This window comes from Oryx dammah, unplaced genomic scaffold, assembly GCF_014754425.2.
Source record: "Oryx dammah isolate SB20612 unplaced genomic scaffold, SCBI_Odam_1.1 HiC_scaffold_25, whole genome shotgun sequence".
NCBI classification, from domain to species: domain Eukaryota; kingdom Metazoa; phylum Chordata; class Mammalia; order Artiodactyla; family Bovidae; genus Oryx; species Oryx dammah.
The window spans coordinates 74,662,319-74,687,831 of NW_024070209.1; the positions used below are offsets into that span (position 1 = coordinate 74,662,319).

At 49.3% G+C, this 25,513-nt stretch overlaps 1 protein-coding gene and 1 non-coding gene across 2 annotated transcripts in view; both read right to left on the reverse strand.

Annotated features, from left to right (window-relative positions):
- The window catches only part of KLHL29 (kelch like family member 29), a 237,734-nt gene extending 218,967 nt beyond the window's left edge, over window positions 1-18,767 (reverse strand). Inside the window, exon 1 of the mRNA XM_040224542.1 lies at window positions 18,664-18,767. The gene's annotated coding sequence lies outside the window, so the exon portion shown is untranslated. The remainder of the gene's footprint in view (window positions 1-18,663) is intronic.
- TRNAR-GCG lies at window positions 6,441-6,512 on the reverse strand. Its single transcript has one exon. It is a non-coding gene; the product is annotated as a tRNA-Arg (tRNA).
- Window positions 18,768-25,513: the final 6,746 nt, after the last annotated feature.

The following is a 25,513-nucleotide window of genomic DNA, read 5'->3' on the forward strand; positions in this document are numbered from 1 at the left end:
ACAATTTCGTTTAAAAATGTGTTTTCCTTCAAACAGAGAACTGAGGCAGCACTAAGACACTACCTGGGGCTGGGGGTGAGTGGAGAAGAAGTGGTTAGCCTGACAAGATGAAATGAGGAAACAAGACGCTATGGACTGAATTGTGTCCCTCCCAAATCCATATGTTGAAGCCCTACCCCCTAATGTGACTGTATTTGGAAATAGAGGTTTTATGGAATTACAGTTAAATGAAGTCATAAGGGTGGGGCCCTGATCCATTAGGATTAGTGTCCTTACAAGTAGAGACACTCGTGAAAGCCTGAGTCTTCTCTCTCCCTCTCTCTGCCATATAAGGCCTTCTGCAAGCCAGGAAGAGAGCCCTCATCAGACCTTGACTATGCACACACTCTGATTTTGGACTTCCAGCCTCCAGAACTGTGAGAAACAAAGTTTCTGTTGTACTCTGCCAGTGGTATTTCATTATGGCAGCCAGAGCTGACTTATAATAGAAAATAACTTCATGCAAAGCAAGGCCTGTATGAGATGCAGGAATGACATCCTAATGGCAATGAGAAGTAAAAAGTGGAAGAGAAAAGTAGGTGACAGATCACCAGAATCTATCCTGGACCTGATGGGAACTGAGAGAGTCTTTTGTGGTCCTCACATTCAGGGTCATGGTGACAGGTCAGTCACAACATTGCTGGCCCAGGATCAGGGGTCACTCACACCACTGCCAGTCCCTTAGGCTGAAACTAACTCTGTGCTCGGAACTCTCCAGAGAAGACTCAGCAGCCTTCAGCCCCTCCAGTCTTATATCTTAGAAGAGTGCCCCATGACAAAGCATGTGGGTTACAGCAGTATGGATTGGTTTTGTTTCAATTTGGACTATAGGAGCTGAAAAGATACTTGGGCTGGTGACATGCCTGTTCCTGAGAAACTTCTGGCAATCACAGGCAAGTATTTTTGGTACAGATGTTCTCTGATGTCCTTCTCGCCTTTCCCAGCAACCCCAAATCCTCACTTTGGTGTTGCTATTTGCTTCTACAAAATGTGGAGCTTTTCAAAAGACATTCAATTTCCTTTGTTGCTATTCAGTTGCCATAGTCAATTAAAATCTATCAATGCCCCTGAATAAATTTGTGCTAGGTGAAGAAAGAGCCTCAGTGCAATCTCCTGACATGATCTCTATTACCTTATGTTACTTTAATAGCTAGAGTAATAGTTTGTTATTAATGGAATTAAGCAATTTAGTTCAGGTTTCCCAGAGGTCTTATAAGACAACTATTATAATTTGTATTCTCAGATTTTCCATTGAGTAGATGCCATGTGTTTTACATTACTTGCTAATGTTTCATGAGATAGCAGTAGTATATTTAATATCTGGCTTTGTTTAATGATTCTAAGCCTCTTTCAATGTAGGTAAGTGCTCCTGGAATTTTGAGCAGTTTAAAAGTCTACATGGTACAAATAATTATCTCAAATATTATTCAGCCCCATTTCAATTTGCACTTTCACAGTCATCCATCCATCCTAAAGATTTGCTCCAAATGTGTTTTTCCATTTTTCTCACTGAAAACTATCTTCCATCTCCATGGTGAAAACAAGGAAACACAACTTTTAATGAGCACACATCTCAGACACACACATGTGTGCAAACACACTCATACATATGCCACTCACACCAACTGAGCATATTTTTTCATATAAATATGAATAGAGTCATATTTCATCAAAGATTTAAAAAACTTTCTTGATGGTTGCAAAATCTGTTTTTAGAAGAAATAAATGTATTCACTGCATTATGAAACAGCTTGAGAAAACAAGCTCTTACAATGTACACCATCTCTGTATTTAAATAGTTTCATTTCTATTCATGAGCTCCCTGATTAGATACATGGAAAATATCATCAGTAAAATATGAATAATTCTGACAAATTAATAGTCAATTTTTTTTTTAAAGAATGAAAATATGTGTAAGCATCTCATCCTCATTAGATAAAGCTGCTATCAGGGGTTCGTGAAAATTGTGGTCCACGTGGCCATGGCACAAATCCCTTGCAAACAGCAAGCAATGAAAGAAAAGGCGAGGGGCCTCCAGGGGATGGAGTGGAAAAGGGCAGCACTATTTGCAAGAACAGGTTGCGGCAAACAGCCAGCTGGCCAGGTGTGCGGAGTGTTCTACTTTACGTCATTCCTGTGAGGTAGGCGGGGCAGAGATAACAAGGCCATGGGATTTCAGAGCAGGAAAGGCCCTCAGAAATCATCCAGAGGGACTTCCCTGGTGGTCCACTGGTTAAGTATCTGCCTGCCAATGCAGGGGACTCAGGTTTGATCCCTGGACAGGGAAGATCCCATTTGCCAAGGATGAACTGAGCCTGCGTGCCACAACTAGAGAGAAGTCTGTGTGCCGGAACAAAAGATCCAGAGGACCACAGCTGGACACAACCCAAAGTAAATTTTTAAAAAGAAATCATCCAGAATCATCCAGCTGTCCCATTATTGAATACCTTGGAGATATTTCACGTTTGGTTCCAGACCACTACAATAATGTGAATATCTCAATACAGCGAGTCACACAGTCTTTGGTTTCCCAGTGAATATAAAAATTATGTTCGAATTACATTGTAGTCTATTAAGTGTGCAATAGCATTACATTGGAAAAAAAAGGCACATACCTTAACTACAAAAAAGAGAGTTGATTCACTGTGCTGTACAGCAAAAACTAGCACTGTATTGTAAAGCAGCTACACTCCAATAAAAATTTTTTTAGATGCTTTATTGCTAAAAAATGCTAATTGTCATCTGAACATTAAGTGAGTCATAGTCTTTTTGCAACAGTCATGTCAAAGATCAGGGGTGACAGATCGCCATAACAAATATAATAAATATGATAAAGTGTGAAACATTGAGATAATGACCAAAACATTAGATAGAGACACGAAGTGAGCAAATGCTGTTTGAACAAACGGTGCTGCTATCGCCTTGCTCGACATGACGTTGCCACAAACCTTCAAATTGTTAAAAATGCAGTGTCTGGAAAGCTCAGTAAAGCAAAGCACAACAACATGAGGTCTGTCTGTTCACCTTAGACTGTTTTCACTGTTGCGGGCACTGGAGGGAGGAAAGTGATTTGCCCAAGATCACACAACCATCGTGGAGGGAGGCAGGACCTGAATTCTGGCTTTTGGGCTCAGAGTCCTGTGCTTTTCTCCTGGGCAGTACAGATATTAAATTATACCCACCAGACCCTTGATGCTAGAGCCCTGGTGGGCATGGGGGCACCCAGGCGAATGAGATCCAGCCCCTAACTTCCAGGAGCTGACAGACAGCCTTGAGTGGGAGACAAGCGGTGGCCAGTGCTGGGGAAGCAGTGCTACCATATGTGAGAAAGACTGGCCCTCCTCTCAGCTCTCTCACTTCCTCACCCTGACCTTGATTGAGTACATTACCTAAAATGTTTAAGCCTCCATGCACTCTTTTGCAGACACAACAGTCTTAATAATATCTACTTGGCAGGACTATGACAAGACCCTCCAAAGTAGACATTCTAGGACCAAAGAGAAGCCACCCACACCAGCTCATGTGAAAGGCAGGACTCTTGTAAGATTATGTGAGGTTTTGTGGGAGCCAACAGGTGGGCAAAAACAGGAAGAGCTTCAGAGGCCAGGCACAATAGCTCTGTCCCTTGTTCAAGGTTCTTCTTCTCCTGAGCCACCATCTCCCTTTTCCTGCCTTCCACTCTCCGACCACTGCCTTTGAGACTGAACCAAGTCATGCATTGAGCTCTGGAAGAACTGCTCTTGTGTTGCATCAAAATTATCATTTGGCTGAAGTGCCCAGCCTCAAATGGAACTCTCTCTGGTTCTTTGGAGAGAGATCCTATTAATCTAGTGAATTTTTAAAAGTCAGGAACAATCAGTCTTGGTCAGCTGATGGAAGGATACCCTTGAACTCAGAACTCTGCCCCTCGTCCAGGAAACTGAGGCTGGAGGATTGGGGTTGCATGACCTGCTATCAGCAGGAGGGATTGTGGGTGGGTACAGATGTTTCCAGAAGGTGGGATGGGCAAGGCAGGCAGCTCCTAACATGTATGATACAGAAGGCCCATAAATGTTCATTTCCTTTCCTGCACTTAAGGTATAAACAGCATGTCATGTGAGCATAGGGAGAGAGTGGCTAATTCTGCCTTGGGAGGAGGTCTAGGTGGGCAAGTCCAGACAGGGCAATGGGAACAGCATTCCAGGTAGAAGGAATGGCATGGAAAAGGCACTGTGGTGTAAAGCCCAGAGTGTGATTATGGTGGTGGTGTTAGCATGGGGGTGGGGGTTCCAAAGGCAGATGTCTGGGACTCATCCTACACAGACTGGGGAGACTGGTGGTGCAGTTTATACCCTGGAGGATCATGCTGGAGGCCAGTGTGCAGGAACCAGAAGGGGCAAAGAAGGAGGGAGGGGCAAGAATGAGGCAGGAAATCACGGGGTCCTGCAGGTTGGAAGTGGTGAGGCCCTGCTGAACTAAGTCAAAAGCAGCGGGGATGGAGGGAAGGATGGGTGGGGAGGAGTTAGGAGACAGAGCTGAGTACCTGGGCGTGGGGGTGGGGAGTGATGGGGACCGGGAGATAGTGTGGCCATTCCCAGAAGTGGGGAACATGGAAAGGGGAGTGGGCTGGAGGAAAGATGAGCCCTGTGAGGTCTTGTGGCATCTGAGGTCATCCTGGGGACGGCAGGGGGACATGGGATACAGACTCTGGGGACGTGTCTGGGAGATGCCAGTTTATAGCCAAGGGACAGGAGATCAATAGCACCTTGAGGGCTGGAGGACAGTGATAAGGGTTTCAAACTGCTTGGATGGGGATGAAAGAGGCAGAGTGAGAGGATTAGAAGGGCTCTAATGGCCTGGCTAGGTGGGACACCGGCACGAGTGGGAGCCATCAGCATCCTGATGCAGCTGACACCACATCACCTTCCAAACAAGGCTCCATGGGACCCTGCCACCACTTTCTTGGAGGACCTGGGCCTCCCCGCAACCTTCTCCTGAGCAGAAGCAGAGTCACTGGGGCAGCTCCTTCTGACACTCCCAGCCCACATGTCCCTGAGCTTAAAGGTCTTGAGTTCTGGGCCCAGGAATGGCAGAGCTGGAGGCTGCAGTGGCTCATAACCGCACCCCCCCCCGCCCACCGCTGCCTCACCTGCAAGGGGCTGGGAGTGTGTCTGCAGAAGGGTGGGAGCTCTTGCGAATGCAGGGATAGGGAGGGAGGGACTTTCTGGGCCATCAGGGGGTCCTCAGTTCTATTAGGAGCAGTGGGTTTTGCAGAGCAATGCAGAGAGTGGCTGGTCTCACCCACAGCTTCTTGACAAAAAAGGCAGAGATCATCTTAGAATTTAATGTGAAAGAAGGCAGAAAGGGAGCAGCCTGGCTCCCTAGGGGGCTCAGTTGGGAACCGGACTGGGCCCAGGCAACCTTCCCCACCCTCCAGAGGTCCCCATGACCCAGCCGCTGGCATGGGGGTGGTTTGGCCAGGAGCCCATCCACTTAACCAACACGGAGGTGGGATGGCAATACATTAATATTGAATGCCTACCACTCTGTTTACTTTTACAGCTCCTAACTTCCCATAAATCCAAGTCAGAATCAATCATCTTTTATGGAAGATATTAATGGCAATTCCATTATTTAAATCCAATCAATGCATTTTTATTTTTATTTTTTTGGTCTCTTTGTATTGAGGGGGAATAGTTTCTAGGGGGCTTTTAGGGAAAAAAAAAAAGTCAAATGACATGGCTCACATCTCAGGATCACAGTTAGATAACTGCTTAGGAAAAAGGGATTCAGTTTCTCTCCATTCATCTGACAGAGTAGGAAGGTTTTAATTCCACTGACCTAGGAAAAATAAAAATTCTTCTCTTGCATTCACCGCACCCTGCCCGAGTGCTGTCAGGGACACTCAGCATCACTGTTTTTAAACTCAGAACTGAGCTGCGACCCACTGCTTTCCAATCAAATTTGATTTTTAAAAAAAAAAAAAATTATGAACCCAACTCTTCCAGGAACTGGCTTCAATGGCCTGAAAAATAGCTGAACAAGTAGGGGTGGCTTGTTCCCAGAGGTAAAAAGGCACAAAAATGAGACAGAAATCTAGAGGCCTAGGAGATGCCAAGGCCAACAGAACCGCTCCAGAACGTGTGTGTTTGCATGGATGCCTGCATCCAGGGGGCCTGCCCCGATTCCCAGCCTGCAAGCTCACTGAAAAGTGGAGGACTCTGTGAGGATCTGGACTCACCATCAGCTGAGGCAGGCTGGAGAAAGTCTGCTTAAGCTCTGGAGTAAGAAAGAAAGTGAAGTTGCTCAGTCGTGTCCAACTCTTGCAACCCCATGGACTGCAGCCTACCAGGCTCCTCTGTCCATGGGATTTTCCAGGCAAAGGTACCAGAATGGGTTGCCATTTCCTTCACCAGGGGATCTTCCCAACCCAGGGATCGAACCTGGGTCTCCCACATCGCAGGCAGACGCTTTACCATCTGAGCCACCAGGGAAGGTTTGTGTGACCAATGTAAAGAGGAATGTAACTAAGGGAACTACGCTTTCAACCCCCAACCAGGGACCTGGAGGGCAGGAGAACCCACCTGAAAGCCAGTCTCTTCCTTCCCAGCAGACTCCTTCCCTCCTTCAGCATTTAATGTGGGTGGGTATCACCTCCTTCTGGAAGCTTCCCCAGTTCCCTGGCCAGATTCCATCCTTGCAATTTTCACTGTGTGGGGCTGATCCATTTGCACGCTCGCCCATCTCCCCTCTGCTTCTCTCCCTCACCTCCGTTCATTCAGTTCACTCAGCAGCCTCAGGGGTCCCCTCTATTGTGCCGAAGGAGGGGGGGCTCTGCCACCACCAAGCCCCCGGCCCCTGGGAATGGAGCCTCGTCTTGTGCATCACTGTGCAAGCAGTTCTCTCAAGACTTAGCGGGGGTATTCAACAGGGCAGGGTTCTGAGAATACTTCCTTGTGACAGGAGGTTTGAAGGACTTCTGATTTATCCAGCTGAGGAGGCATCTGGGTTCTAGCTGTTCTCTGTTTCCACTCAAAGCCAAACAAAGGAAAATAGGCTTCAGGTGCAGCAAGGGAGATTTAGGTCAGATTAAAAAAAAGGTCTGTAGGAGCCAGCGGAGCAGGGACTCTGGGAGCTGATGGAATTTCCTGCCCTGGAGACCTGGGGGCAGGCTTTCGTGCGTGGGCTGAGCCATCCCCAGGGCTCACTGGAGGATGAGGCTCACTGGCATGTCCCCTGGCTCTGCTTCCTTTGTGCGCATCTCTTAGCAGCCCCAAAGCTCCCGCTTACCGAGAACAAGAGGACCAATTACATGTGAGCGCACACCTAACAGCATCATTTCTTGAGAACTGTCGGAGGTTGTCCCTGGCTATCTGTCAGAGCCCACGGAAATGCCACGCTTTCTGCCTCGTGACAAAAGCCAAATTCTCTCACTCCTTTGACGGCCCCGGGCTAAGAACTCCCCCTCCCACTTCCTAAGCATAGCTTTGTTTTTTGTCACTTGGTCCACAACCTGCACGGAAAGTCTCGTCCTGATGGGGTTGGGGAGCCGGCCCAGAAGAGGGGGCTTCTGGGACCTCCCTGGCACAGCGGGTCTCAAGTTGGAGCTGCCAGAGGGAGAGGAGGTACCAGCCACACAGAACAAGAGCCTGAATGCAAGGGAAGCACTCCTGTTTTGAGGATGAGCAAAAGGGAGGTGTCTTAACATCAGTCACCAGGATCCCCTGGTGATTCCAACAGGAGGCCAAGGTCAGAGGCACCACCAAGCATGGAGGCAAATCTGTGACCCGCTTGTAGCAAATCCATGAGACCTCCTAGGTGTGGTTTCATGGAGGCAGCGTGCCCTGCACCATTGCCTGCCCCCACTTGTTTGTCTTATAGTATCCTTTTAAGTCACTGTCTATCCTTTCTGAACTCAGTAAGGTGAAAACAAACAGAACAGAAAGCGTCCTGCTTTTCCCTGGCTGGGCCCTGGGCACAGCTCCTGCCCCACCTGACCTCCCAGGAGAGAGAGCTGCAGGCTCCCCTCCCCACCCACAGAAGCCAGGGCAGCACTTTCGGTTCTGGTGACGCTGCAGTGGGGAATTGCAGCCAGTTCTGCCAAGAGTTCTCTGAGGCCAGTGGGGACCGACGGGGAGGTCCACCAGAGCATCACTGTGCCCAGGATGGTGATGTACCACCCCATTTGCCCACTTTGAACTTTGAGACTCAGTTTACCTCTCTGGAAAGGGGGACAATAATGGTACCCACATCCGCCCAGAGGGCTGTTAGGAGGATTTGAGGAGAAATAGCCCTTGGCCTTTGCTCAACACTTGATATTCATCCTTGTTATTCCAGAGACTAAACCCGATGAGCCAGGGGAGGGAATGGGGGGAGGGCTCCTCAGCAGGACATGGGCGGTGAGAGGGAGCCGTGTCTCCACGCTCGCACGTGCCCCTGCCAAGCTTGGTTCTAAATGGATTATTGTTTATTGGCGGCTTATCCCATCTCTCGGGTTATGAATTATTTACCAGATAATGACTTCATAATTGCTAATGACAGATGCCCCAAGGACAAGCTGTCACAAGTGCTAATTGTGGAGTCCCCGAAGCCCCCATGTGGTCACATCCAGAGTGTCACTCTTAGGGATGTTGCCTGATTGGCCCTCGGGGATCAAGTTTGAACCCACCCCCCTCGTGACACAGATAAAGAAACTGAGATCCACAGAGGGGCAGGGACGTGCTTCCTGGTTCCGAAGCTGGCCAGCGGCAGCCCTGGGTGGGGCAGGCCCCAGTGCCTGATGGTCAGGCATTCACTGTCCGGGTTTGGGCCGATGGGGCAGCTGTGGGCAGAGCAGGAGTTCAAGTCCTCTGTGATGGGGGCTGGGGGATCCCCCACCAGCAGTGGGCAGGAGGGACCCCAGGATGTCCGCTGTTGCCGTGGAGAATCGGTTTATATCTCTGGTGGCTGACTGGGATCCCTGTGGGCTAAGGAGGGCCACCTCCCTGGGAGCAGAAGTCCCATGCTGATTGGGTGTATCCAGCAAGCAAAGGCCACAGGGTGACCAACATGGGGGTGGGAGCAGGGGTGGACCTTCGCTGAAGGTGCATTTGGTCCTGAAGAGAGTAAGAAGTAAGTCCCTGACTCGGTCAGGGTCCTGGCCCTTAGGCTAATGACAGCAAGTCCTTGCATTAAATTCTGTTTCATGAATTAGTCTAGGTGTGGTACTGTTTAATCAGCTATTATCTACTAAATGAACCCTGTGAGGTAGGTGATTTTCCTGATGGCTCAGGGGTAAAGAATCCACCTGCCAATGCAGAGACCCAGGTTTGATCCCTGGTTTGGGAAGATCCCCTGGAGAAGGAAATGGCAATTCACTCCAGTATTCTTGCCTGGGTCATCCCATGGACAGAGGAGCCTGGTGGCTGCAGTCCATGGGGTGGCAAAGAGTCAGACACGACTTAGGACTAAACAACAACAAAAACAAATCAGATATGTGTATTCATAATAAGGATTATAATCCTCAGGTGAAGAGACAGGCATGAGGAGGTTCAATAATGTGCCGAAGTCACACAGCTGGTGAGGGCAGGGCTGGGATTAGGATCCAGGCAGTCTGCTTCCACCGTCTGTGCCCTTGACTGCTATACTACACTGCTTACTATTGTGAAAGTGAAAGTCGCTCAGTTGTGTCCGACTCTTTGCAACCCTATGGACTATACAGTCCACGGAATTCTCCAGGCCAGAATACTGGGGTGGGTAGCCCATCCCTTCTCCAGTGAATCTTCCCAACCCAGGAATCGAACTGGGGTTTCCTGCATTGTGGGTGGATTCTTTACCAACTGAGCTATCCCTAAATGAATGAATGAACGAATGAATGTTGTGAGGTCATTTTGAATATGAGACACGCTTTACCAAAAATGTTTTAAATGTTAAATTGAGAATACTGAGACCCTGTGTTTATGCAGGGTCCGGGGAACCTGTCTTTCTCTTGGACCGGGGGACTGAGCTTGAAACCGCAGAAAGATGAGCTCTGGCCTGGGGGTGCCTGGTGTCCTCAGGGACAGTGGCCTTGGAAGGGCTGGTCAGTGCATGGCCTTCGCTGCTCTGAGGTGGGTGATGGGAGCTGCTCTGATGGGTGTGGCAGGATCCTGAGCAGGTGAGCAGGTTAAGAGAGTCTTCTGAGTGAGGCACACATGCCACTCACTCATCCTATCAATGTTCCAGAGCCTTCTTTGGGTCAGGCTTTGAGGAGGGACCTAGGGACTGAGACCCAGTCCCCTGGCCCCAGGGGACTCCTAGCTGTCTCCCAGAGCAGACAAGAAAACAGTCAGGTGCCAGGTGAGAGGGTTCTGTGATGGAAGGGAGACAGAGGGGCTGAGGGACTCCAGAGGCCGTGTGAGTTGACCTCTTGTGATCAGTCCTTTTACAGTGTTAACATGTAATCAGCTCCAAGCACACAGTCTGGGGATGAGCCTTGAGCACACTGGACAGTGAAAGGACTGCCCTTGATCCAAGAAGAACGAAAGGGTTCCAGGGAGACGAACAGCATCAGGAAATCAGAGGAGAAGAGAAAATTTTCACCAGGAGTGGGTGGCCTGGGAGCACTTTGCTGGGAGATAGGTAGGGATGGGAGAGGCTCTGCTGGAAGATGCAGGCTTAGCAGGACAAGTGGAGATGTGGTGCACAGAAGCGGGGTCAGTTAGGAGCACAAGGTCTGTCCGGATGGGAGCAGAGGCTGTGTGTGCGTGTGTACATGGGTTCCGGGGTGGATGTCATGGGAGGCGAGCTTGGCTATCTGGTACGGGGTCAGACTTCCTTTATCCAATTCCCAAAGCCAATATTGCAGTTCTCTCACCTGTGCAAGGTGCAGAGCACTTTGAATGCATTTTAGAAAACCCTGAACTGGTGCTAAATAAATAATCACACTGTTTATTCTGGGTTGGAGAAGCAGGATGGCTCCTGTATGTGTGAATGGGAGGACGAGGCTCTCTGGCAGGCTGGCGGAGGCTGCCTTGGTCACACCCGTGAGCATGGGCATTGATCTGAGAAGGGATCCTGGATACACCCTCTCCCTGTCCTGACTTTTTTTTCCCATTTTCTGCACCTGCCTGTGTACCTGGAGGAGGGGGGACGGGTTAATTGTTACCTCCTGTGCTGTTACTAGGTTACTTTGTAAAAGCAGAAATATGCTTTTAAAGATTTTTCGTTGTTGTTGCTACCTCGTGGACCAGATGCTTTTATCTAAATGAGTTGCTACAAATCAAAAGATGGCCCGTGAGGGTTGCTAGGCTGCGTCTGTCTTACACAGGGAAGCTCCTGCTCTGTGAATGAGGCTTAAGTCTCCGCTCTTCTTTTAGCAACCAGCTCCCTTACAAGGAAGGGCAAAAACACGCATCAGCAGCTGTAACGAGCGCGCCTCCGAGTGGCCTGGATGAGAGGACGCGGGGAGTGAGTGGAGTGGTCTCCAGCCAGCGGGGGTAATTCCATTCACTGTTCAACTTGATGAAGGTGGGTGATGCCTGGGCCCCAGACGGCAGTCTTTGGGCTTCTTGCGTCACCATGGGTGGGATGACATTGAGGCCCAGAGGATGGTTATTTGATGCTGGATTGACACACAGTAGCTGGTCAAGTAATGTTTGTGGAAGACAGGCAGGTGCAGATTGACACTTGCTCAGGGCTCTTAGGTTTCAATCTATGGAGTAGCAGTTCATGTGGAGATAAGAGCTCTGGATTAGGAATCAAAAGACAAGGACTCCAGTTCCTACTCTGCTTTGATTGGCTGTATGACCTCGAGCAAGACACCGACCCTCTCTGAGCCTCAGCCTGCTGCTCGGCATAAACAATGGCAACAATCATCACTCTCTGTCTACCTCCTAGGGTCTCCCTTATGACCAAGTAGATGAAATTATGTGAAAACACTTTGCAAACTGAAGGCACTGGGCTGTGGGAAGAGTAGAGTAAGTCATATGACCTTAGCCTTGGGTATTCTAATGAAGCGAGGCTTGGTAGCGGCTGCCCAGGGCACAGGGCTGCCAAAGAGTCTTGGGGTCAGGGAGGGCACAGGAAGCTTGGCTGCAACAGTGGTCTCTAACCAGTGCTCTGTGAGCCTTCAGCCATGTTTCCATTATCTGAGAGGGTGGCTCCTGGGGGCTTAGCATGGCACCCAGTGCCCGTCACGGCAGAGATCCAATTACCTTTCCAGCCACATCTCCCACCTCTTAGGTCACCTTTATGCTCTGGGCTCTCCTGTCCTTTTATACCTTCAGGCCTTTGCACAAGCTCTTCCTATTGCCTGAAATTCTGCCTGCACTCACTCACACACACACACAGACACACACACACACACACATTACCAGCTTGAAGCTTCCTCTTCTTGGAAGCCTGTGGTCTGACCAAAGTAAGTTAGCAGCTGAGTACTCTCATGGCCTCAGACGTGAGCTCTGGGTCATGGACTTGGTCTCATATGATCACTGCTATATCCCCCATGCTGCAATAATACCTGGCATAGTGCAGGCACTTTCAAGAAACATTTGTTGACTGAATGAGTTCTTCCATTGCACATTGTGTAAGTTCCTGTCTATATTCTTATTGTTGTATTTGTCACATCTTATTATATGAAAGTATTTACTTGCTGGTCTCCCCACTGGACTGCCAGCTCCTTGAGGACAGGTTTTTGTCTGACCTCACTGGACCCTGTACCTAGAACAATATACAGTGTGGCTGCCAGTGAGTGCTTAAGTAAATGAATGAATGGATGTTGGAATACACATTTGTTTTACCACAGGCTGGGTATTCCTCCTACAGCCTCAATGCTTCTGGCTCTGTCTGTCATGTTGCAAGACATACTCACTCAGACACACAGAATTTATGATTAGAAGATAAAAGCTGAAAAGTTCTGAGTGACCTGTGAATATACGAGACAATCAATAAGAGACAGAAGCCACAAATTCAGGAGCATCCTTCCATGGTTACTGGACAAACGTGTGCATGGTTCTCTCCCATAGCAGGACTCTGGCAGGGCCTACTACCAGTCTATCTGGCATTTTCCTGCAAATCAGTAAGAGGTGCCCTCCCTCTGAGCCCTCACAGTACACAATGAAGCTGGCAGAGTGCAGGCTGGGTGTCAACTCCCAGGGGCCCCCGGCCAGGTGCCCTCCTGTAGGGCACAGACTCACAACTGTGAGTCATCAGCCCTGGTCTCTGGGGCAGGTGCAATGTAAGGAAGGAGACAGGTCGCCTGGAAAATCAAACTTGGCCACAAAAATAAACTCTGAGGTTTACAGATAAGCTATTTCTGGCCCAGGTGCCAAAAGAGGTTTTGCAGCTGGAGTGAATACTGCCATGTGCGCCCCGCCCCATCCCTATTAGCTAAGGGGAGCTGCACCCCTTGTGTGCATTCTGTTCCTCAACAACTCAGCTCCAGAAACGGGGTTTCCACCCCTGGGGCATTGCCTGCCTTTGGCTGATGATAGTCGATGGTTCAGCATGGGGCTGAGTCTCACAGGCCAAGGAGGGCAGACAAGGAGGGTGCAGCCACCATCCTGGGCACAGTGCTGCTCTGGTGGATGACCCTGTCAGTCCCCGGAGAACTCTAGGAAGAGCTCTAGGAAGACTGGCTGCAATTCCCCACTGTGGGATCACCAGCACCAAACGTTCTAGCCTGGCACTTGTGGGTAGGGGAGGGCGTCTGCAATCCTCTCTCCTGGGAGGTCCAATGAAGCAGGAGCTGTGCCCAGGGCCTAGCCAGGGAAAAGCAGGAAGCTTTCTATTTTGTTTGTTTTCACCTCACTGAGTTCAGAAAGGATTGAAGCTGACTTACAAGGATACTGTAAGACAAACAAGTGTAGGGGCAGGCAATGGTGCAAGGCATGCTGCCTCCATGAAACTACATGTAGGAAGTCCCATGCATTTGCTACAAGTGGGTCAGATTTGCCTCCGTGCTTGGTGGTACCTCTGACCTTGGCCTTCTACTGGAATGGCCTGGGGTGTGTCACAAGAATATGAATGTCTGGGTCTCAGCCCGAGAAATTTTGGTCTAATTGACCTATTGTGTTGCCTGGATATCGGACCTGTAAAAATTTCCCTAGATGATTTTAATATGCAATTGGGTTTGAAAGCCATTGTTTAGACTTGCAAAAGGCAAACAAGGAGCTGATCTGTTACAACATGATCCAGTATGAGATACTATGATGAAGGCTCGGTAGAATATGTCTGCGCTGAAATCAGAGACACTTCTCCCAAGGGTCCCAGCCAAGGGGTCACGGTGACAGGATGGACACGGACTGCCACAAAATCCTAAATGTGGGCGTATCCATATGCTCCATAGGAAAAAAGATCTTGTGACAGCCTGTGTGTATTAGTCACTTAGTTGTATACAACTCTTTGTGACTCTATGGACTGTAGCCCACCAGGCTCCTCTGTGCATGGAATTCTCCAGACAAGACTACTGGAGTGGGAAGCCATGCCCTCCAGAAAGTTGCATGGGGCTTGTCAGGAGCTAGTGGTGGGTTTGGGATGAAAGCCCAGTGGTCTCTCCTTCCAGGGTCCCATTCATTACACTGTCTATGAGGTCACTCTGTCCTACAGTCCTGTGATCTCTGAACTGAATAACATCATCTGATGTCATAACAGGGAGATAAGAAAATGATCCCTGTCCTCTAGAAGCTCATGGTCCAGAAAGGAGGAGGAGAGGCTCAAGGCAAAGGAGACAGAGGTTCACAGAGAGCTGAGGGAGAGGCGATGCTTCATAGCCGTGAGGTGGCTTCTCTTGGCCAGGTCGAGTCTGTGATGTAATCAGACAGGTAGGTAATGGATTCTCAGAACTACAGAGACGAGGTCAGGAACTTGGGACAGAGATGTTGCCCAAGAATCAAGCCCCGGGGACAGCCAAAGCAGAGGGGGTAGAGGCGCTGCTGAGAGACAGGAAAGCTGAGGAAAATGCAGCAGCACAAACAGCCTCGTTTACAGGCAGAAGGGAAGACGGTCTGGAGTGGCCAGAAAGGCAGGGAGATACAGCCCGCCCAAGCTGAAGGTGGGAGGCCCCATTTCTCCATGAAACGCAAAGGACCCTGACTGAGGAGTCCAGGGCGGGCAGGAGGTCTTGAGGACAAGAGGGAAGGAAGGGATCAGCTGCAGGGACCAGGCCGGGAATGGGCCAGTGATGCATGGAGTATGCCCGGCCAGGGCTCAGGGTTTGGCTAAGGCTCCACTGAAGTACTGTGCCCCAGCCCGTTGGTTCAGGGTGGAAGCCAAAAGGGGATGGGTGAGTAAGGGAAGGAGGGAGGAGGGACTGGGGATCCACAGAAGAGAGGCTGTGCGGAGCGAGGAAGTAAAGGAAGGAGGGGATATGTGTGGTCAGCAAGGGCACCTTTGGGATGGCTTTGCAGGGTGAAGCTGCTGTGAGTGCAAAAGTCCAGGGCACAACACATGGTGTCCTCTCTGGAACAACTCCAGGTCTTGTTAGACCTGGGGACATTTGCAATGTCCTCCTAGGATGCCGGGCTCACAGAGGGTCTCGGGGCCTGGGTGGGCAGCACTGAGAGTCCCAAGATGGGGCCTGGGGATGCTACTCAGGGGCATTCCTACCCACTGATCAGCTCTGCCTAGGTGTCTATTAATGCCATTCTTGGCTCAACCCTCAGCCTTACACAAACCGGGTCCTTAGCTTGACCCCCAACTGCTCAGCCTTGCCACAGCCAGGATCACACACTGCAGGGCTGGCCTCAGATCTCCCTCCCACTGGCTGGTTCTGGTACCATCCTCTCAGTTACGCAGAGGATTCTCATCAAACCACTGCCAAGCAGAGAGCAGCCCTCCACGCTCTTTATCTGAGCAGATCCTGCTTTGTAGCAGGAAATACAGAGCAAAGCAATTTGACCCAGTTTCCACAGGAAGGTGATGGTTCTACCACTGGTCACCAAGGGGCCAAAGTGGGCCGTGGAAACTTCTTGTCTTCTTGGGAACCAATGGGAGTCCTGCACGTGAAGGAAATGGACAGCCCAGCACTGGGCCACGTGCTGAGGTGGTGCTCCAAGGGATGGTTATGACTGAGTGCACAGTGAATGTTTATTGAAAGCCCCGCAGGCACTGGGTAGGATGGGGGCAGGGAACACAGAGAGAACAATGTCATTCCCATCCTCCAGGGCTGGCCAAGTGGTGGGGAAGATCACCAGGCGCTCACAGTGGGCACAGAGATGTGAGGCCCACAAGGAGCGTATCCTATCAATATGCCTGGTGAGGTCACCTTCAGTGCCCTCCCAGTCTTAAAATACAGGCTTCTCCAAGGCTGGGATGAATAAGAGCCATGTGTCACCCTGCAACAGAGGTGGGGAGGAGAAGACTCCTAAATAAGGGCCATCAGAACCGTTGCCTGGGTCTCTCTGTCCCCTCTCTGCCACCCACACTCACCCTAGAACTTGAAGACATATTCTTGGCAGGCTGACTTCAGTGAAGAGCATCTCCTGAATCTTTTCTCAAACACTGAATGCCATGGTCATTGAAGTCAACACTGAAGTTGTGTTGACTCTTTGCAATCCCATGGACTGGAGCCCACCAGGCTCCTCTGTCCGTGAGATTCTCCAGGCAAGAATACTGGAGTGGGTTGCCATTTCCTTCTCCGGGGGATCTTCCTGACCCAGAGATCGAAGTCGCGTCTCCTGCATTGGCAGGTGGACCCTTTACCACTGCTCCAACAGGCTCAGTTTTCCGACTGAAGCTAGTTTTCCAACTCTCCTCTCTGGCCCGGCAGTCGCAGAAGCAAAGCATTCCCTAGGGTCCAGGATGAGTAGCCGGATAACTGTCCAGTCAGCCAGTGGTGCTCTGAGAACAACTCTCAAGGTCAGGAGCCCATCTGCCCCTGCTGGGCACCCTTACTGGGGTGCTGGGTAGCAGCAGGCTGGATGCATGTGGATGTTTCTTCTGTTTCAGCAGCTGATTCAGGCCTGGCCTGGAGCCCCCTCCAGCTTCCTGCTGACTGCCATGGCTGCTGCACCTTGGGATCCCTTCTGTTTGTGAGGGCCCTGGGAGTGGAAGGCACCCCAGCCCCGCTGCCTCTGAGTCCAGAGAGAAAGCTCTCTGACCAGTGGACAATGGGGACATGGAGGAAGCTGGCTGGTCTGCTGCCAAGGCCCCTGATGTGGAAGGAAGCTGGGGTTCAGGCTCCAGGCTGGCCCCAGGCAGAGGCCCTGAGGCTCTTGGTCAGTGGGCACCAGGGCATGGTCCTGCAGAGAGCACACACCTGAGCTCACCCAGCACCAGGCCCCAGGAGTGATGCTGGGTGACACTGGCCCCTGGACCTCTAAAGGCTCGAGTGTCATCGAGACGTGCTAGCCTAGGCCATTCAGCCTCAACAGGCCTGAATCCCACTGCCTGTGCCCCCATCTCCCACCTTCATTATTCTGGGACCCCCCCCCCCGCCCCCCTTAACTCCCCTGACCGCCTGGTCTTCACAGTCTAGGTTGGAGGCTCCTGAATCAAAACTTTAAGCCTGAGCTCTATAAGTTTAATCCAAGAAAATAATCAAATGACTATGTAAAGACACATACGCAAAAACATTTGTTGTAGTGTTATTGGTAAGAGTGATGTATCGAAAATGCACTGAATTTCCATTATTAAGGCACTGGTTAAATAAGCTGTGGGGCTTTCCCTGGTGGCTCAGATGGTGAAGAATCTGCCTGTAATGTGGGAGACCCCGGTTTGATCCCTGGGTCAGAAAGATGTGCTGGAGAAGGGAATGGCTACCCACTCCAGTTTTCTTGTCTGGAGAATCCCATGGACAGAGAAGCCTGGCGGGCTACAATCCATGGGGTCACAAAGAGTTGGACACGACTGAACAGCTAACACACATACAAGTAAACTTTATAGCTTATTATAGCCATATGATATGAAGCTTTTAAAAATACTAGAGGGACTTCCCTGGTGGTCCAGCGGTTGGAACTCCATGCTTCCAGTACAGGGGGTGCAGGTTTGATCCCTGGTCAGGGAACTAGAATCCCATATGCCTCAGGGCGTGGCCCCCCCTAAAGATGTTATAGAATTGTATTTAGTGGCTTGGAAAGGTACCTGGGACAGACTGTGAAGTCGACATAATGAGTTACCAAGTAGTACACACCATGTGACCTCATCTGTGTGTGTATGTACCCTCTATGTAAAGGAAAACAGCCAGGAAAGGGACACTGAAATGGTTATTTCTCAGGACTATGATTATAAATAATTTATATAATTTTAGGTGCTATCTTTAAAAATATTTTTACAATGAACAAATACTATAATATTATTTATTTTAATATTAACAATATCAATAATATTTTAATGACACTTAACAATACTATTTTAATAACAAGAGAAAGTTAAATTAGAAAGGAAGAATTACAACTTTTGAGGAGCTTAAGAGTCACGTGGCTGCTGGCTGCCCCCAGACCCAAATTCCTACAGGGCCAGAGCCCCAAGTGAGTGATCAAGAGTGCCAGTCATGCTTGTGCATTGATTCCAGAAGGGTGGGGCCCCAGAGGGCTAAGCTTGGCTCTGGGTACCAGTGAATCTCAGGTCTGTGGTAAAAATCTCATGAAGAATATGGCAAGAGGACAAGCTACATCTATTATACCTCACTTCCCCGAAGTAATCACTGTCAGAGAAAAGTCTTTCTGACTTTTAGGTGAGCTGACCTACCTTGCACCGTCCGTCTCTGGCAAGCTCAGGATTCGTCCCCAGGATGCAAAATCCTCGATGGCCACCCACACTTAGCACGATGTGAGCATCACCAGGAGGCCAGGCCGTCTAAAAAGAGAGAAGAGAAGAGTGAGGGTGCAGTGGGGAAAAGACAGCATCTTTTTCAAAAAGCTCTTTTTGGAATTCCAGCATCTTAGGTGATCCCCACCCTAAATGGGAGCTTGTCCCTACCTTGGATTTTCTGGTGTGGATGACCACGCACAGGCCATGCCCAAACTCTGCCCTGACCACCAAGATAAGGGGGTCTGAGTGGGTAGCAGAGAACCCCAGGGGGCAGATACGAGATCTCAATTCCCCACTCCCCAATGCACAAAGCTCTAATCCCCACAGCAAAGCCATAATCACTCAATAAGAATGAGAATCATGGCATTCCTTTCCATCTAATCCAAACCAAGAAATTCCAGAGATGGGAAAAAATAAAAAATGTACATCTTTAATTTAATGCTGAAAAGAGAACAGGACACAAACTTGAGAATCACCAAAACATATCATTAGTTTTAGACAATGGACCAGAAGACCTTGAGGAGGCAAACGATGGGTTCCCGGAAGAGAAGGTTTTTTATGAAAGATATAGATTAACACCTCATAGAAAGAGACTATCTATTAAGGGGAGGCAGGGTTATTCCTAGTTTCCTCTTTCAAATATAATATACGTGAATACCATCTTCACGACAGGCAACATCACCCTCCACTGCAATAAATGCACAATGTCATTACCTGGGGATCAATATATTTTTCTAAATTGAATATATCATTATCAATTGATTTTCCCTTTTCCTCTTAGCACTCCAGAGTCCTGGCTAGCTGGGCAAAGCTTTAATGTGATATGAAGGATGTGGACAGGTAAATAAGTTATTGTAAACTAATTTCATCTTACGATGCGCTTCACTCCAATGACACAATGGGTCTTTCTCTGAGCCTCTCACCTTAAGCTTTTTCAGCTGCTGTGGACAGACACGTGGGCCATATCGAACAGCCACTTTAAAGCTGAAAGTGGCAAAAATAGTATTTTTTCTAAGGATAGTGTGTTCCCTTTATGATTAAGAAATAACCTCTGCAGGGAAGCAAAGTAAGCCAAGGTCACCATTTAACTCTGACATGGAGCCAAAGTTGTGAGCACACTTCCTCTACCAAGCTTCCGTGAAGCTCACGGTTAAATCGAACCCTTTGGCCACAAAGTATTGACAGTACTGGTGACAACAAACGATCGATGTATTTCTGGGAAAGATCGTTGGCAGATATGTGTTGGGGAAGAGAGAGGACTAGGGGACAGCGGTCAGTCCATTTTAAGATCCTTGAGGATCTCATTCATTTATTTACCCATTCATTCATTCAGTACATAATGGAGTCCCTGTTATGCGTCAGGCAGTGTCTAGGCACTAGGAATACGAGGAAACAAAACAGAAGAAAAAAATCCTGCCCTCCTGGAACTCATCTTCTAGTGGATGGAAACACAGAATAAACAAGAAGCTTAAGAAATAAGTACAAATTGTACAGTAAATTAGAAGGCAGTCAGGACTATTTGTTAGAGAAGTGGAGCAGGAGATGAGTGTGGGGCGTGGTACAGATTAGAGAGGGTGGTTGGGGCAACAGGCCCCGTGAGAGTATGATATTTGAGCACGCTGGAAAGTGACGCAGGTATGGGCCATGCAGGTGTCCAGGGAAGAGGAGCATTCAGAGCAGAGGAAGAATCAGTGACTCGTGTTCCTGGATCCGCAAGGACCTCCGCCGTGGCTGGACATGGGACAGCCACATAGGACATTAAGCTGGAAAGGTGAGAATTCAGTTTGTGTGGGGCCTTGCAGGCCACTGGAAGAGTGGGGGCGGTTTAGTTGCTAAGTCGTGTCTGACTCTTGCGACCCCATGGACTGTAACCTGCCAGGCTCTTCTGTCCACGGGATTCCCTAGGCAAGAATCCCGGAAAGGGTTGCCACTTTCTTCTGCAGAGGATCTTCCCTACCCAGGGATCGAAGTCACGTCTCCTGCATTGGCAGGTGGATTCTTTACTGCTGAGCCACTGTAAAGCCTACTAACTAACCGAGAGCCCAAGACCCTGGCCACCAAGCTTTAGAAAGAGCTCTCACTCTCGAGACAAACTCTTGGTTGCCATGTCAGGTTAATTGGCTTCCCTTCTCTCCATCTCAGACGGCTCGACTCTCTGGGCTGTGCCAGATGGATATAGCAGCCCAGACAGGAGCTGAGGGGCAGTTCAGGGGGCGAGCCAGCAGGGCTGTCTACACTGTTCCGTGACAATGGCCTCTTCCTTCCTCCTTTGTGGTCCCTGGAGGCCACCTTCTAGAGGAGATAACTGAAACAAAGTTCTGAACAAAAATAAACCGCATGCAGAGTGGAGTTCTCTGGCACTATTCCCTAATGTGCTTCTGAAAAGATGCTAGTGCGAGCTGACGTTAGACATCACAGGCTGTGCTGGGTATCTTCTGTCCGCTCCTCCAGGTCAGCTCCCCATCCATTTCCGTGTCGTGGGAGGCTCACCCAGTCAGCATGGAGAGCATCTCTCTAGCTCTGAGACCCTGGGACTTCCAGTTATGTTCAGCCAATGCAGACACCAGCAGGAGACCCGGGGTTGGGGTGGGGCTAGGTGTTTATTTGCCCTCTCTCCTTCCTTGCAGAGTCTTCATGAGATGGCTGGGACCTGCTGCTGAAGGTCCTGGCTGGTGGCTGGTGTTGAGGAGGACACAGCTCGCTCTGCCTTCCAGTAACAGCTCCCTCCTCTTGCCCTGATTCTGAGCCCTGGGGTATTGCCCTGTGGTATGCTCTCTTCCCACTGTGTTTACACCTTTGTGAATAGCCCTTTCATTGAACTCTCTTCAGATTACACATTTGGATGTGTCTGTTTCCTGTCAAGACCCTAATGAATACATTCTCAGAGACAGTTAGAAGCAGGACTGTGGAAACCAGACATCTGAATTAGAATTCTAACATGGCCCTTAGTTTTGTGACACTGACTGAATTATTTAATTTCTATGAACTCTCGTTTCTCTTTATTAATGTATCAGAGAAACTGGTACATAATTATCATCCACAGCAAAAGCATCAACATCTCACTATTGCCATCACCTGCTCACAGTCCCGGGGCAAGTCACACCTCCGTCATGACATCTCTGCCCACCCCAACCAGAGGCCCCTCCCTTGAGGGGTTTCTAGCTGTTCTCGGCTCATATTTAGCATTAGTTGATGTCTCAGTAATTTCATCTCTTTCCTCTTCTAGCTCTTCTTTCTCCCACCCAACCACTAATTCTTGCATCCTGAGCATCCTGAGAACAGACATTATCTTAATGTCTGAATCTCTGGCCCACAGCACACATCACATGGGGGTATGTATAGACCCTTCATTATGCACTATGTTTTCTTCTTAGACAGCCTGTAAGTTCCATCCATCTACCTAAACATATTCTACTCTAATGAGATGCATGGTTCTTAAAATGATTTTAAAATAAATGACTAGAAACCGATTTCTAGTAACAATTTAATTCCCAAGATAACACTGTAAAATCTTCAGTTTCCAAACATCATGGCCTGGGGAAATGAATCTCAGGAAAGAAACTAGGAATTCCAGGGAAGTAGGTATGAATTTTCATCCCTGAGGGAGATGAAGGTTCAACCTCTGGACTTGACTTCTGACCTCTCTGGTCAAACCAACCTTTTCTCTCCCACTAATCTCATCCTCAAAGGACAGCTTCCAGGCCTATGGAAAAGAAAATTTAAAAAGCCAAAGGATGAGGGACTTTTTTAACTTAAGTTTTAAAAATAAGTAATAAGTCAATGTCTGTGAAATTGGTCTTAAATCCTTCACCTTCTCAAGGCCCTTGCTGCTGCTGCTAAGTCGCTTCAATCGTTTCCGACTCTGTGCACCCCACCAAGGTCCCTCGTCCCTGGGATTCTTCAGGCAAGAACGCTGGAGTGGGTTGCCATTTCCTTCTCCAATGCGTGAAAGTGAAAAGTGAAGGTGAAGTCGCTCAGTCATGTCCGACTCTTTGCAACCCCATGGACTGCAGCCTACCAGGCTCCTCTGCCCATGGGATTTTCCAGGCAAGAGTACTGGAGTGGGTTGCCATTGCCTTCTCCGCTCAAGGCCCTTACGAGATGCTAATTGAGTTTGACAGAGCATAAAGGCCAATATAAAACCAAGACCCATGGATGGGCTGTTTGGGTTACATAACTGTCTAAACACTGGGAGATCCTCAAAATTAAACTCAGAGATATTTTTGAGACCCATTCTAACTCTAAGTCTATAAATAAAGATGGTTCCTGACATGAACCAAATTGATAGCCAAGAGAATAATAAACAAAGGCCCCAGGATTTCATTGTTACTTCCCTATAAAAGATACCAATTTTTGGGGGGAGAGAAGCTGCCTTAAGAGAGGAGAAACCAATTAGGGAGGCTCCCATTTGATGCAGGATCAGAGAGCAGCTCTGCCTGGGTCTTGACCACACTACCCAATTACGACTCCAGTGTCCAGGCAGCTCACCACCCCTCAGCCAACTGGGAAACGAGGATTCTTCCTTAGAAGAAAAAGAGCAAAGTAACTGGAGGCTGTAAACTAGAGCAAGAAAACCAGCTCCCACACCCACCCTCCCATCAGTACTGGAGAAGGACCCTCGGGCACCCCTGGCACAGGCTTGGATGGCTGCTCTGAATGTATCCTGCAAGGGGAACACTCATTCACATTCTCCTGCATTTGAGAAGAGAGAAAAACAGGCCATCCATTAATAATATCAACCATGTCTCACCAAGGCTTGCAGGCATGTTGCCAATCTCCAAATAAACACTCTCTCTGAGTGTTTATCTATCAGGTTCTCGACAGTTTATGGACTGAGGGGTCTGGAAGGCACTGCTTTTTCAAGGAGAGAATTAAGATGCAGCACAATGTGGAGGCTTCTTGTTGCCATTAAGGGCCAGAATTGGCCACTGATGAGACCCATTACATATTCCCCACGATGGGGATGCACTGCCTGACGAGTTATTCTGTAGGCACATATTCTTCAAAGAAAGACAGGATCTTCAGAGGCCATGACTCCTCACCGAAGGATAATAACAATATTTTCATAACATTTGACATTTACAATGTCTAGCTGTTCACAGTTTATTGTGTACATTTTAATAAGCTTATGAATACATTACTATTAGTATTCCCATTTTATAGATGAGGAAACTGAGGCTCATGGAAAATAAGAATCCTCTAAAGTCACATAGCAAATGGAAGCGGGAGGGAGCTAGAACTGGAGCTCTAGGTTTGTCCTCCTATCCTATGTCTTTGTTCTGAATTTCAGCCCACTTGTTCCTGGAACCCCAGTCAATGAGGAGCCTAGAGTTGTCTTGTGTTTTCTCTGAAGTCATCACCCTGGGCTGAATAAAAGCACAGGTGTCAATGGACATCACATTCCAATCAGGTCCTGGTGAGCCCAAACCAACCCCATGACCCAACTGGCCTCTCCCCCGATCCCTGTTGCCAGCTTGTCGGCCAATCCCAGATGCTTCGAGGTGGTCAGGTTCCCAAGTGACCCCCCTCACCCTGCACAGACCCTTCCCACAGCAGAGAGATCACAGACGCGTCCCCCCCTCCGCCCCCAATCCCAGTCAATACGAAGGTAGCTCATCCGGATTCTTGCTACTATTAACTCAGAGTTTCTCAACCTTTTTCATTGTCAGCCTCCCCCATCCCAAAGAGGAAATTTAAATTCTTTCCTATGAGAGAAATTCTATTCTAAGGAGGCGGATGCTGTCGGGCAGAGTGGAGTTTGGTAGCTCACAACCACTGCACGGAGGTTTTCTTGCAGCTTCCACTCCAGCAGTCAATCCCCGCCCCAGCCTACCTGATACTGCACCATCCCCCACACTCGCTACTGCCAGACCCTCATCTCAGGGCCCAGCACCACCACTTGCCCTGTCACTGCTCAGAACAGTTCTCTCCAGTCTCCATCATGGCTACCTGGGGTGAGGCCTTCCCTTCTCACACCTGGATCATAGCCACAGCACCCCCTCATACCCCCCACAACATGGCTCTGCTGCTGCCAGAGGGACTGTGCTCAACCCTGAACAGGTCACATTCCTCCCCGGCCAGCGGCCCTCCATGGCAGGGGCCCTGGAGAACCCAGGCCAGTCTGGACTCTTCCCAGTGTCCTGCCGTGTCCAGCCTCGTGTCCTCGATGGCATCAGCTCTCCTCCACCACTGTGACCAGACCTACACCTGCTCCTCCTTCCCAGCCCTCCTCCTCCTGCCTTCATTCACCCCTTCTCCTGAAAACTCCTCTCCAGTAGGTCTTTTGCACTCTCTGGAGAACAGACCCTCCTGGAGTGAATTACTGGGAATGTTAGATAAGAACTCAGTGTCACCAATGGAGGCTTCTCAGCAGCCCCTCTTCTGTCCTGCTTGGCTGGTTTGGACAAGGAGAATGGGGAGATGGGGACAACAGGGTACCCAGGCACTGACTGGTTCCGAAGTCTTGCTACAACAGGGATCGCCAGAAACCCAGACTGAAACGTTTCAGTAAAAGAAAGTTGCAAATCAACTGCTCCCACATGAATTACTTTCTGGTTGCATGGCCGACCCACTTCAACTAACTAGGGCTCCCTAAGTCAGTGGCACCACTCAGAGTCCTGCACAGGTTAACAGAGGTTTTCCTGTGCCTGGATCCAGGGCCAGGATGACCGTGCAATTCCGGAGGGCTGCAAGCTGGAGAGAAGGGCAGAGACGCCAGCAAACCTGTTCCACCGACTGGCCCATGGCGGCGGGAAGCTGCGGCCAGAACGTGTGGCACCTGGCACGT